The sequence below is a fragment of the Nicotiana tabacum genome, chromosome 14, assembly GCF_000715075.1.
Source record: "Nicotiana tabacum cultivar K326 chromosome 14, ASM71507v2, whole genome shotgun sequence".
NCBI lineage: Eukaryota > Viridiplantae > Streptophyta > Magnoliopsida > Solanales > Solanaceae > Nicotiana > Nicotiana tabacum.
Window position 1 is genome coordinate 82721527 of NC_134093.1, and position 12568 is coordinate 82734094.

Consider the following 12568-nt stretch of genomic DNA (forward strand, 5'->3'; position numbering starts at 1 on the left):
AAGCAATTTTCACTTGGATTTGGCTTTATATGTTGAATCCCTATGAATTTCTACACCAAAAACGTGGATTTTTAAATGGAAAATTTGGGTTTTTGTCTACAACTTAAGAAAGTAAAAATTTGATTTGGGAATCGTTTTGGACTCGATTTTGGAATCTAATCATATATTTGGGCTCGTGGGGCTATGTGTTGTCGGGATCTATCCCTTGACTTGGGTTTTGACCATGTGGACCCGGATTGACTTTTGATGACTTTTGGAGATTTGATTAAAGATCGAAACTTTATTGTTTGGAGTTATTTTCTATGCCTTTGTTTGACGTTATTGAGTTATTTTTGGTTAGATTCGAGCCAGCCGGAGGTGATTTCTAAAGGACAAGAGATTTTGGAGGGTTGATTTGGCATGTTTGAGGTAAGTATCTTGCCTAATCTTGTGTGAGAGAATAACCTTTAGGAGTTGGCTTGTTTGATTAATTATTTTATGTGAAAAGTGACGTGTACACAAGGTGCCGAACTTGTATATGGGTGCTATGTGTAGTTATATCCGAATTAGATCTTAGGCTTCTAATATGCCTTATCTTGATGATTTGTTTTATATGAAACACGTTTAATCATTCTATGACTACATGAATTAGTTGCTACAATTGATTTAGCTATAGTCATGATTTATACGTTGAACACTAATCCGCATTTTATTTTTATCATGTCTTTGTGAACCTTGTTGACGAATTATGAGCATGTCTTTTGATGATAATTTGGCAAAGCATTGTTATGATCATGGCACGTTTGGATAATTTGAGCAGATTGATTGGGTGTTGGCACGAGGTTTTTGTCGTACAACTGTGATGATATTGTGGCACGAAGTCTTTGCCGTGTGATTGTGATAATTGCTATGCATGGGTTGTTGTCATACAACGTGTGGATAAGGATCCATCCTCCTAGGGCCACTCTCTCATGTTTCTCTCTTGATAGCGTGCACGCATAATGTGGTACCATGATTGTTTTGATTAATTATGATGTGCAGAGTGTAAGAGAGGCATTTCACTGTTGATATTGTGTGGAGTATAAGTGTGACATTTCACTATTGATGATGTGTGGAGTATAAGGGTTGCATTCCACTCTTGATGTTCATGTGACGGTATAAGGATGGCATTCTTGTTCATACACATGCATTCTTTAGTCCTCGTCATGCATTTAAACATATTTTCACGTTATATTTAACATGTTATCCTATGCCTCTATTATCAGTTGAAGATTTAATAGTCAGGACGAATTTACCTATGTTGAGTTGATATCTCATACATTTGAGTTTCATTGTTATATTCTTGTTGCAAGTTATTAGATGTATTGCACAGGTTCTCTGATTAGTCAGTATCACATAACTTAAACCCCGTCATACTTCACCGAGGTTAGTCTTGATACTTACTGAGTACATGTTATCTTGTACTCATACTACACTTTTATATATATTTTATGCAGATCCGGGTATTGGAGGTAGCGGACCTCAAGAGTAAGCTTTTGACTGTTTGAGAGTATTAAGGTAGTGTTGCATGGATGTTGTAGACCCTTGGAGTCCATTTTCCTTACTTTCATACTGTTGTATTACTTCCATATAGTATTATACTTTTTGAGATTCGTTATGTATTCAGCTTAGAGCTCATGACTCCGTATTATCTGATTTTAGGAGTTTGACTTATGTACCTCTGTATTGGCTTTATTAGAGCTTTATTCCGCTGTTTATGTTAAATTCAAACTTTTTATATCTTATTTTATTGTTTTCATATTATTGTGTGATTGTCTTACCTAATCTTGGAGGTTGGGTGCCATCACGACTATTGGTAAAATTTTGAGCCGTGACAAGAGATTTGTTCGCTACAAAAAATAGCGTTTAGCGACAAGCGATATTCCGTAGCTAAATAACGACGGATTAGCGATGAATTTTATAGTTTGTCGCCAAATAAGCTACAAAAGAATTCGTATCAAATATAGCGATGAATTAGCGAAAAAATCATATATTCGTCGCTAAAAATTGGCGCTAAAAATTAGCGCCTTTATTTCACCTACAAAATTAGCGATGCAATTAGGGCGACAAAAATTATTAAAACTTAGCGACGGATTTAATGTCAAAAAATCCGTCGATGCATTCATTTTACTTATCAAGACATTCCAAAGTTAGTTGCGACGAAATTTTTCGTCGCTAGTTTTTTAAAAATAAAATTTTCCTGGTTATTATTCGCGACGGAGATTATGTCCGTCGCTATTTCCGTTGCTAAAATTTTTGCCCTAAAAATAAAATTTCCCTAGTTAAAAGACATTCCAAAAGTTAGGGCACAAACACGCCCACTTTCTCTCTTCTCTATCAGACTCCCACTTGCACTCTCTTCAACAATGTGAGTTTGTTTCTTCAAATACAAAAAATTGGGTATGAATCTAAGGCTTATATGCAATGGGAAACAAAAATATTAGATAGTGAATAGAAGAAAACTTTCGAAATTGCAAAAATATTACTGCAGAATTCTGAACTTGCCAAGAAATTCGAAGTAAGGTGCGTTCCTGATCCTCATTCTTCCCTTTAAGTTTGCTGCTCCTCAAGATTCTCAGATGAAAGCCCTCATCTTTACTGATTTTTTATTTTTTCTACACCATTATTCTTATCTTTGGTTAGGTAAAGTTTCTTTTTTGTTTGTTTTTCTTTCTCTTTATATAATTATGTTGAGCAATTTTTGATATGGTATTTTTTGTTTGACTGGTGCGTTGATTTTAGGGATTGTATGTCCTTGTAACAATAAGAGTTAGATTAAAACTTTTCTAGTTATAAAGATTCCCAAATTTGCCTTCAAAAGATGAATCGTCGTTTTTGTACTTATGAATGAGTCTCAATAGAGCATAATTATGTGAATGATTCATATAGGAAAGTGAATGCGGTTTACAATGGAGAAAGTGAGTGCTTTTAGCGATGTAGTGCCAGATTTTGGTATGGACGCGAGAATTAGGTCGTTGTTTTGAGCTTTAAAGTGTTTTTGTCTACGGACTAGGCTATCAATATTTGGAAAAGACTTCAGTGTTTCTCTTGTTTCTAGGCGTTCTCGGCATTTTGCTGGAACACGGTATGCACTACCCTCTTTTTTTCTTTAATTGTTTTACTCATAATTTCCAGAAGCTTTTCTTTTGCTTGCCAGCTTTGTTACAGTGAGTAACTCTACAAACTAAGAAGTGGTAAAAAAGCAAACTTATCTTCTTTGGTAGAAGAAAACTGAAATGGGAGGCAATAACTTGTTTTAGGAGAAGTTAAACAGACAAGGTCAATTTGTTGTTTATTTCTGTTTACCTTTCAGTTCTAATGGGGTTTCCTACTATGAGTTACTTGAAACTTATTATTAAGCTAATATATGCTGCTAATTTTTATAACAGATGGGCTTATGAGTGAACAAGTTTTCACGTGTATTTGAAACATATTTTAGAATCTTATGTGCAGAGTGGCGTAAATCTTGTTGCATCAAATTGTGGGTTAAGATCTGAGCTATTTACTCTTCATTATTAACTTATTAAGTAACTTATGAGGACTTTTGGTGGGATTTGAACCTTCTACCTGAATGAGTTGGATAAAAAGATATCATTTGACATCACCTTGGTGAAAGAAATCGCAAATGTATATGTAAATAATATTTTTTCAAGTAATATGTATCCCTTGTCGTGGTCAACGAGAACTTATAATCGGGGACCGACAAACTGAAAAATCTACAGTCAACCTAACCGGTTACCTTTTCCAAGGCGCTAAATAGGCCTTCGCCCTTACGCCTTTATATATAATAGAAGAAAATTAGATAGTTGTATATAGAATTAGCCAGATCGTCTGAAGCATGAACATAATTTGAACTCGCGCGTGGTGGATTCACAATCCACTGTCTTGATTCACTTGGCTACATCCGCCCCTACCCCCGCACAGGTTGAAGTCTCTATCTACGATCAGATCCGAGCTCCTCACCCACTAAAAAGAGAAGAGGCCGGGGAGGATCGATACACTTCATTGTACAGAAAGCCATTTTCCCTTTCGCAAAAAGTAAACTTAGACTTCTTTTCTAAGCGGAGATTTGGCCCAGCTTAACGCATGGAAGGGCGAGCGTTCTGTTAGGGTAGGGGTCACGCCCGATCTTTGCTTGTTTCGTGGTATGGACCAAAGCAAAGATTCTATTGCTATCGACACCTACCCAATTAACCAAAAGTATAATCGATCGAGACCGAAGCTTCTGCAATTGTGGAATTCCGTTCAAATAGAAAGCTTTTTGGCCAGTTCAAGGTCAGTCGTGAGCTATAGGAAAAGATAGTAGAGAACCAGAAGAAATTCCCGTAGTTGCATAAGAGGGACATTGAAAACATTCCAGCAGATAGTATGTAATACTCTTATCAAAACGAGCACTATACTCTTTCTTAGTTTAGGGCAAAAACAAAACTGTACCCAACCAAGGATGGACGTAAACTCCTCTTTCTTCTTTTTTTCCTATAGGGCGTTTAAAGAGCGTGACTTTTTTGTTTAATTAAGTTAAAATTAGTTTAATTAAAAGGCCCAATTTGATTCAATTCATGAATTAGTTAGATTGAAGATTGAGAAAGCCGGCCAGTAGTGCCTTTAGCGAATGCGTTCACGAGGCCGGTACCCGGTGGCTGGCCAGGGCCGGCCGGCCCGTAGATCTAAAAGGATCCATCCATATAAGTCTTCGATAGAACCCCCAAAAAGGTGCTTTTAGCTCACCATTGGCTTGAGGCTTCGTATCCATTGAAAATTGTTTGGTCGTCAAGTGACCAAAATTGCTTCACTTGTTGAAGGATATCAAGTGACTGACTAGACATGCCTGATGCCTCTCTTCACTTGGTGTGATAATGCACTTAGTGCGATTGTTTGGTCATTTCTGATAGGGATATTTGTATTATCTATCAGAATACAGATTTTATGTTGCATTATTGATGCCTAATAAAGTCAAGTTTAATGCAACTCACCTTTCACATTAAGGGTATTACTGTTAAAGCTCTATTCCAACCACAGTGGAAGAACGGCTGATGTGTAAATATAATTTGGATGTTGACATACATGATGAAAGCAAACAAGATGTTGAATCAAATCCCCAGCAATTTGGTGATACTGCAATTTGTTCTGAGGAGAATGATTCAGTTGTGGACATGCAGGGAGTAGAATGGTTGTTTATTATCTGAAGATAATATGCTTAAGTGAGCACCATTCCACTCAAAATTGATTCAGCTTATATAATCTAGCCTATTAAACTTCCTCTGTCAATTGGGAATTCAAAGTTTTTTCCCAGCAATTGTTATATAATCTAGCCTATTCGTTGTGAAGTGGCTTTCTTTTATTAGTATGCTATAAAGGTATTAAGTCACTGTTCAAGTTAGGCTGGCTAGTCAATACCTTTAATTGGCAGTACATGAATGCTTCTTTACGGAATGAAATATGAGGCAAAAACAGTTGGCTATAGTTGTTATTATGGATCAACAAAGACTAGTATTTCCTTTATGTTATTCCAATCTCATTTTTACACAAACGATTTTTTGCCAATCTTCTTAATTGAAATCATTTTGGTATAGATCATTAAAAAGGGTCGAGATCCAACAGCAAGTGAGTTGCATTTGCATATCCATACACATGGTAATGATGAAAAATATTCTATTGCTGAGAAATCTCTAATCGTACATGTAAGATAATTTTTTAAATAATTTTATTGGCTTGACTTTCATATATTTTTTTATTTTGTAAATTGAATGCTCAATATTCTTTAGTCTTTCTATTTCACTAATTATTAACTCTTCTACAAAAAAAATACCAGGAGATATTACAATAACAAATACATACTCAATCTGATATTTATCAGTGTAAAGCATATTATCAAGCCGCAGGAGGAGAAAAGAAAAGAAGAGTATATGGTCTTGGATCTCAAGCTAAATGCTACTACGGGCCAAATCTTCATGACTCTTTTGGATCTGATGCTACATCGTCAGCAACACCTCCAAATGCTCATTCAACACCGACATGGAATCTGGATGAGTTAGTGATGCGATTGATTCTTGCACTAACAGATCATATAGTTCCTGTAATCGTTGAGCGGGTACGCGAATTAGTTTCCTTACCCTCGCATCAGCCAAATATTGATCTTACCAACCACCCATCAGATATGGCACCTACAGTTCCTACATCTTCTACTACTGCTAACATTGACGAGGTTCATGCATTGGGTTCTGATAATTACCGTAACTCTCCAGCCTCGCATAGTTAGCCTATTTTGTTTGGACTTTATTGTTGGTCCTTGTGAATTTTTTGTACTTAACGATACCATTATATGCATTATTCTATATATTTTGGACCTTGTTGAATATATTGTTAATTTATATTAATATCATTAACTTTTTATTAAGTGTATTTAATAGCTTTTATGTAATATGCTTGAATAAGGTACATTTAAAATAATAAATAAAAAGAATTTTAAGAAATTAGCAATAGATTAAAAATAAATTAGCGACACATACTTTCCGTAGCTAATATTACCGCATAAAATTAAATCTTGCGATGAATTGGCGACAAAAGGTTTTTGTTGCAAAAAGCAGCGCAAATTAGCTATAACACGACTAGCGACGGACGATTTCGTCGCTACTAAGAACAAACGATGAATTTTGTTAAGTATTGTAACGACAAAAGTCGTCAAAATAGCGACAGAAACAAGCAATATAGCAACGGTTATTTCTATCGCTAAATTTTGCTACAGATATATTCCGTTGCTAATTCTGCGACGGATTATTATTTTTTGTCGCTATGAGCCCAGCTACAAGCATTTTAGAGACAAACTTGAATCCATCGCTACACAACTGTAGCGATGAAAAATAGTGGTTTAGCGACAGAATACATCCGTCGCTAAACACTGTTTTTTTTTTGTAGTGGTTATATCTAAGAAAATAAGACAAATTAATAATAAGAGCATCAATGAAAAAGCTTTCTACTGTTAATTTGCTCTAACGGTTAAAAAAAAACGTAGAGTTATTACCCATTAAAGCTTAATAGGACAAATTAGTAGTCACTTTTAGTAGTTATTTACTCCCTTTCTTTCGATTTATTTTAAGGTGTTTCACTATGCACTTTTAAAATTTATGGTCCAAAATGAATTATAAATATTTTTGTGGCTAGAAATTATTTAATTAAGGGTAAAATAGAAAATTTAAAGTTAAATTATTATCGAATATAGAAATGTGTCATTCTTTTTTAGACTGATTAAATAATAGGCGAAATGGCCTCGTGGATACTTAAACTTGCACCAGTTTGCAAAGCCGATAAATAAACTTACGATTTTCCCATTTGAACACTCCAACTTGACGGAATGAGTACTAATAAACCACCTTGACCATTAACTATGCTTATGTGGTGGTGATATAGATGATGTGGACAAAATGTGTGTCAATCACGCAGAATATGCGCGTGACTGCAATAATCTGATTAAAGAAAATACTATAATCAATAGGAAAAAAATGAAAAAGAAAGAAAGAAATGACCCCTAGCATGTTAGTACTCATTTCCTCTTTCTTTCTTCTCTTCAGCTTAAGCGAGGAGAGAGAGCATCAGAAAGTTCAATTCCGGCCAAATTCGATATAAAGATTGTGTATTTTTACGTATATCTTACGATTTTGGAGTTTTTAGAAAAGATGGGGTTATATGATTGGTTGCCAGTGAAGTGGAGGTGACAGCCACTGAAGTTTTCTGGTGGTCGAAAGCACTCACCACTCTAAGTCACCGGTAGTCTGAAGAAAACCCTATATCGAATCTCTTTGCCAAAACAACAACAAAAAATGGCAGATATTTGCAATGGTATTGGGCGGCTTCCACTGTTTCAAAATCATGGATTTCTATTGAATTTTTCTGAAATTCCAAAATTCAATTTTTTTTCCTTGTCTAATCATAACCATAGTGGTGTTGTGAATTTGATTCAGAATAAGAGAGAGAAAGAACAGTAAAGAAAAAGAGAAAGGAGAAGAAAGAATAAGAATAAGGAAAGGAACGGAGGTGGGCGAACGGAGAAGAAAGAAGGGAGGTGGGTGAACGGTTATTGGGGTAGTAGAGAAGTGTCGGATTTTTTTCCTCTTTTTCTTTTTTCGGTTTTTAATTTATAACTTCTTTTTTGTTGATTTAGTATTTAAAAATGGGGCCCACAAATATCACATGTCAAGTAATAAATAGTCTAACATATGACGTGTTGTACATATCAGCACAATTGATATATACGTTCTGCTGAATGTATTTATTAGTACTCGATCTGTCAAGTAGGAGTGTTCAAATAAGAAAACTGTAAGTTTATGTATCGACTTTTACAAATTGGTACAAATTTAAGTGGTCAGGAGGCCATTTCGCCTAAATAATAAAAAGTGTTACATAAATTGAGACGGAGATAGTAGTAGTTATTGCCAAGTATGTTCTTGCCACATCATATACTGACATCATTCTAAAACAGTTATGCAAAATTGAAATAATACTTTTCAAAAAGCAAGCAATCAATGGGTTAAAAGCCTCACCTATCTCGTATCCAAGCTAAGCGCGCAGCTTCTCTATTGTTTTCTGCGTCCAATTTCACTCAAACACCTTCAACCTTAGCAAAATATGCAACAACATTGTCAATTACTCCTATAGACATCTCTTAAATGTAAGTACGGCTAAAGTAACCAATAGATTTTTGGATTACTCATGAGGTTGCATTAGTTATTCCGCACTTATGTATTATAATGTTATTTATGTTTAGATTTGTTTATGTCTGGTATCCAGATTTGTTGGTTGTGCATGTTGATTCACCTAATAGTTTGGGGTTAGGAACCATCACAACCTTGTTAGGAATTTAAGTCGTGAAAGTATAGGTTAGATTTGATTTGAAAGATTTGAACTTGAGAATTATGAGATTAATCTCTAAGCCCTAAACTGAAAATTTAAGAAATTGAATGACTTTTTGGACTACGACTAAAAAACAAATCATATATTTAGATTCATTACTTAAAAACTTGTAGTACAAGTCATGAGCTACTACAATCAAATAATACATGCGTCTAAATAAGTACATTACCATTTGGAATAAGAAACATTAATAATGAGATAAGAAGACTTTCAAGGTACTATGATTCAATCCAAAATCTCACCCCGACGGTCACATACAGCTCGTGAGTACTGCTCGTACAGGGCTTAAAATCTGTACAAAAATATATAAAAGTGTACTACTATGAGTACAACTGACCTAATATACTTAGTAAGCATCTTGACCGGCTTCAACGAAGTAGTAGCAATGGTTTTGTTAAAAAGTACTTACTTTATAAATTTATGTAGTTCATATACAGAGCAACAAAAGAGGGAATGCACAAAAGCAGCATAACAAGCTAATCATACTCAAAGCATTTATCAATATGGGCAAATAGATGCACTCTATCCCGACTGAACATGTGTCTCATGCATGTATCAATGTAGTCAATAAATAGTACTTAAAAGGATTATCAAGTAGTATTTATATAAAATGCATCAACAAGAGCCTAATATCAGAGATGTATGATAAATGCAACCTTTACAATAAATCAATAATTCTCATGTGCCCACAACCTGCTAACAAGTTCTATGCATGTATAAGAATACATCAAAAGCATATATAGAAGATATGCATGAATAAAGCATATAAAAATACATAAATATTCATAAAGGATCACTTAAAAAAAATAAAGCTTCCACCTTTATGCTCAATCCCATCATCTGGTATCATGATCAAATTAGAAACCCTTTGATTCCTGAACATGCGCACACAATCTAAGATAAAAAGAGTGTTCACGTGACTGTAGAGGGATGGATCAAAATACATGTGCAACAGGACATGAATCCATATACTCTAACTAATACCTCAAATGTGAACGTCAATCCATATGCTCTAATTGATACCTCAAATAGAAACACAGATCCACATGCCCTAACTAATATCTTAATCAGGAACTTGAATGCACACACCCTACTTGATATTACAAATAGGAACGTAAATTCACACGCCCTAAATAGCTCACATGGATCAAAATAATCTCTAATGGGTAATGAGAACAAATAATATGCTAACAAGGTGCATATAAGTAACTGTGTATGACTAAGTAGTTCTATAATGTAAAACCGGTACATGAAATCAATAATATCAAATCAGCATATAAAGAATGCCTATAAGATTATACTAGCATAAATAATATGCTTAAATAGTCATACAATAGGTAAAACATGCAACATATAAGGCATGTAGTAAATCAAGGCATAAGAAGGCCTAATAAACTACCTTAATCATGGATAAACCTTGACATCCGTATATACGCTCGTAACTTCGCATATGTATTATGCCCAAACACGTAGAACATAGGAACAAGACTATTTTTTAGAAAAAAATACTCATCAAAGCCAACAAAGATACTTTTCTCTATCCCATGCTAGCTCTATTTTTCCAAATAAATCTTTTCTTGCATTAAGTCTGTCAAACGAGTCCGATCTAGCTAAGAGAATTCTCCACAATATCAAACAAGTTCATAGGACTCAATTGTTAAGCAAAAGATTCGATCTTGGTCAAAATCAACAAAAGTCAACCCCGTGCTTATATGGTCAAACCCAGAAATAAGAGTCAAATCTCTATGATCCATAGTCTCCCGAGTCTAAATATATAATTGGATTCTTAATTCGAGTCCAGATTGATATTCAAATAAAAAAGTTCTTTCTTTTATTTTCAAATCAAAGACTCTCTTTTTCTCTTTCAATCCTTGATTCTAAGGCAAAATTGATAATAGGTTCATTCTATAATCATAGATTCGAGTTAAAATTACTTACTCGAATAATGTAGATGAAATTTCCTCCAAAATTATCTCAATTCGAACTCTCTAGCTCCCATAATGGTAAAATAAACTCGAAATGGGCTATTTATATAAGTGCTGAAAAGTGAATGAAATTGCAAAAACATCTAAAATAGTTATTGATGCAATATATATTACTGGTTTTGCTTGTTTTTTCCTTAAAAACCTTTTCCAAACAACACAAAACTTACTTGAGCCTCCGAGAACCCCTAAACATCATCCCAACAAGTCCATATACCTTATATGGACTTATCCAAATCATCTGTGTTGTCTCCAATCTCAGATCTTTTGGCCGAAGATACATGAACCGTAACCCTTAAAATCAATACAAACCTCATACGACTCACTACATCCATCATGATGTCGTATCTAAGTATAAGAATTTTGCTATCAACTCCAATCACCAAGTAAAATAGTTCTTCTCAAACACACTCAATTGTCTTTAAAACATACGACTTAGACCAACCTATGAGGCAATAACAACATGCAATGTAATCATTAAACCTGTAGGGAACATCAACTTTATAGTCATGTTGTCACGATTTCAATTTTCGTCCGTAGGATATCGTGATATCAACTTATCTCTAATGCTAGGTAAGCCTAACAAACATGCAATATTAACTGAGAATTTATAATGCACCTTCAAATAACTCAACCTCTATCATATAAAAAAAACCCCGTAACTCAACAAAACACAACTTTCCAAAATCCGGCGAATACAAGTCACAAGCTCTATAAGATGGTACTGAATATCCCTATACATCAGTATCTATAAAAGGATAAAAAATGAAATAGACTAGATAGAGGGTGACTCCTAGTCCTTCGGACGCCGACATGTATACCTTGAAGTCTCTGAAATTGGGCTCGTCTCACTGGTGCCTGAACTGATAGGAGGTACCTGGATCTGCACAAAAATATGTGCAGAAGAGTAGCATGAGTATACCACAACGGTACCTAGTAAGGGCCAAGCCTAACCTGGGTAGAGTAGTGACGAGGTCAGGTTAAGGCCCTACTGGAATAAGTAAGAAACCGAACGGGTATATAATAGTGTAATAATGATAACAATAGAAATGAGACAATAAAGAAATGTACCAAGAATAGCTACACTGAACTAAGAAAAATAATACATCACAGAAGAAAATAAGGAATGCTATGGCACGGAACAAGTAACAAAACAAAAGTGAAGTAATAGAAACGTATCAACAAAAATCACTACCGAGGTACCGCCTCGTAGTCTCAAATCACAAAGTATTTCACAATATTTTCTTATATCACCGCAGGAGCCTTGCATTTAATTTTGAAAATTATTTTTTTTGAAATAGCTTCCTGCGTTTTAGCCCACTTTATCACACCGCGTGGCTTCAAGTAGTTCCCCTACTAGAAACACGTGTATCAATCCCACCTTATCTCACCGCATGTATTTCAACCCCAAAACCTTATACCACCGCATGTGTATCAATATCACAAACATATCACAAAACGCACCTCAAGTGCCCAATATCACAACTTGCCAAAGAAATCAACAACAATGGTGGTTTCACAATAAATAGCCCATGACTTAACCATAATATGCACAAGAGTCTCACAATAACAACTGGAAGTGAATAACTCAACAAGAATAGTATTTCACAACTTTACAACTTTGCCTCAATGTAAATAACGGCGTTTGTAACTTAATACCA

General features: G+C 34.8%; 1 long non-coding RNA gene across 1 annotated transcript; it reads left to right on the top strand.

Moving 5' to 3' along the window:
• Positions 1 to 2252: 2252 nt before the first annotated feature.
• On the top strand, positions 2253 to 6362 carry LOC107828077 (uncharacterized). The gene is made up of 2 exons (XR_001657673.2): positions 2253 to 2541; positions 5831 to 6362. It is a non-coding gene; the product is annotated as an uncharacterized LOC107828077 (long non-coding RNA).
• The last annotated feature ends 6206 nt before the right edge of the window (positions 6363 to 12568 follow it).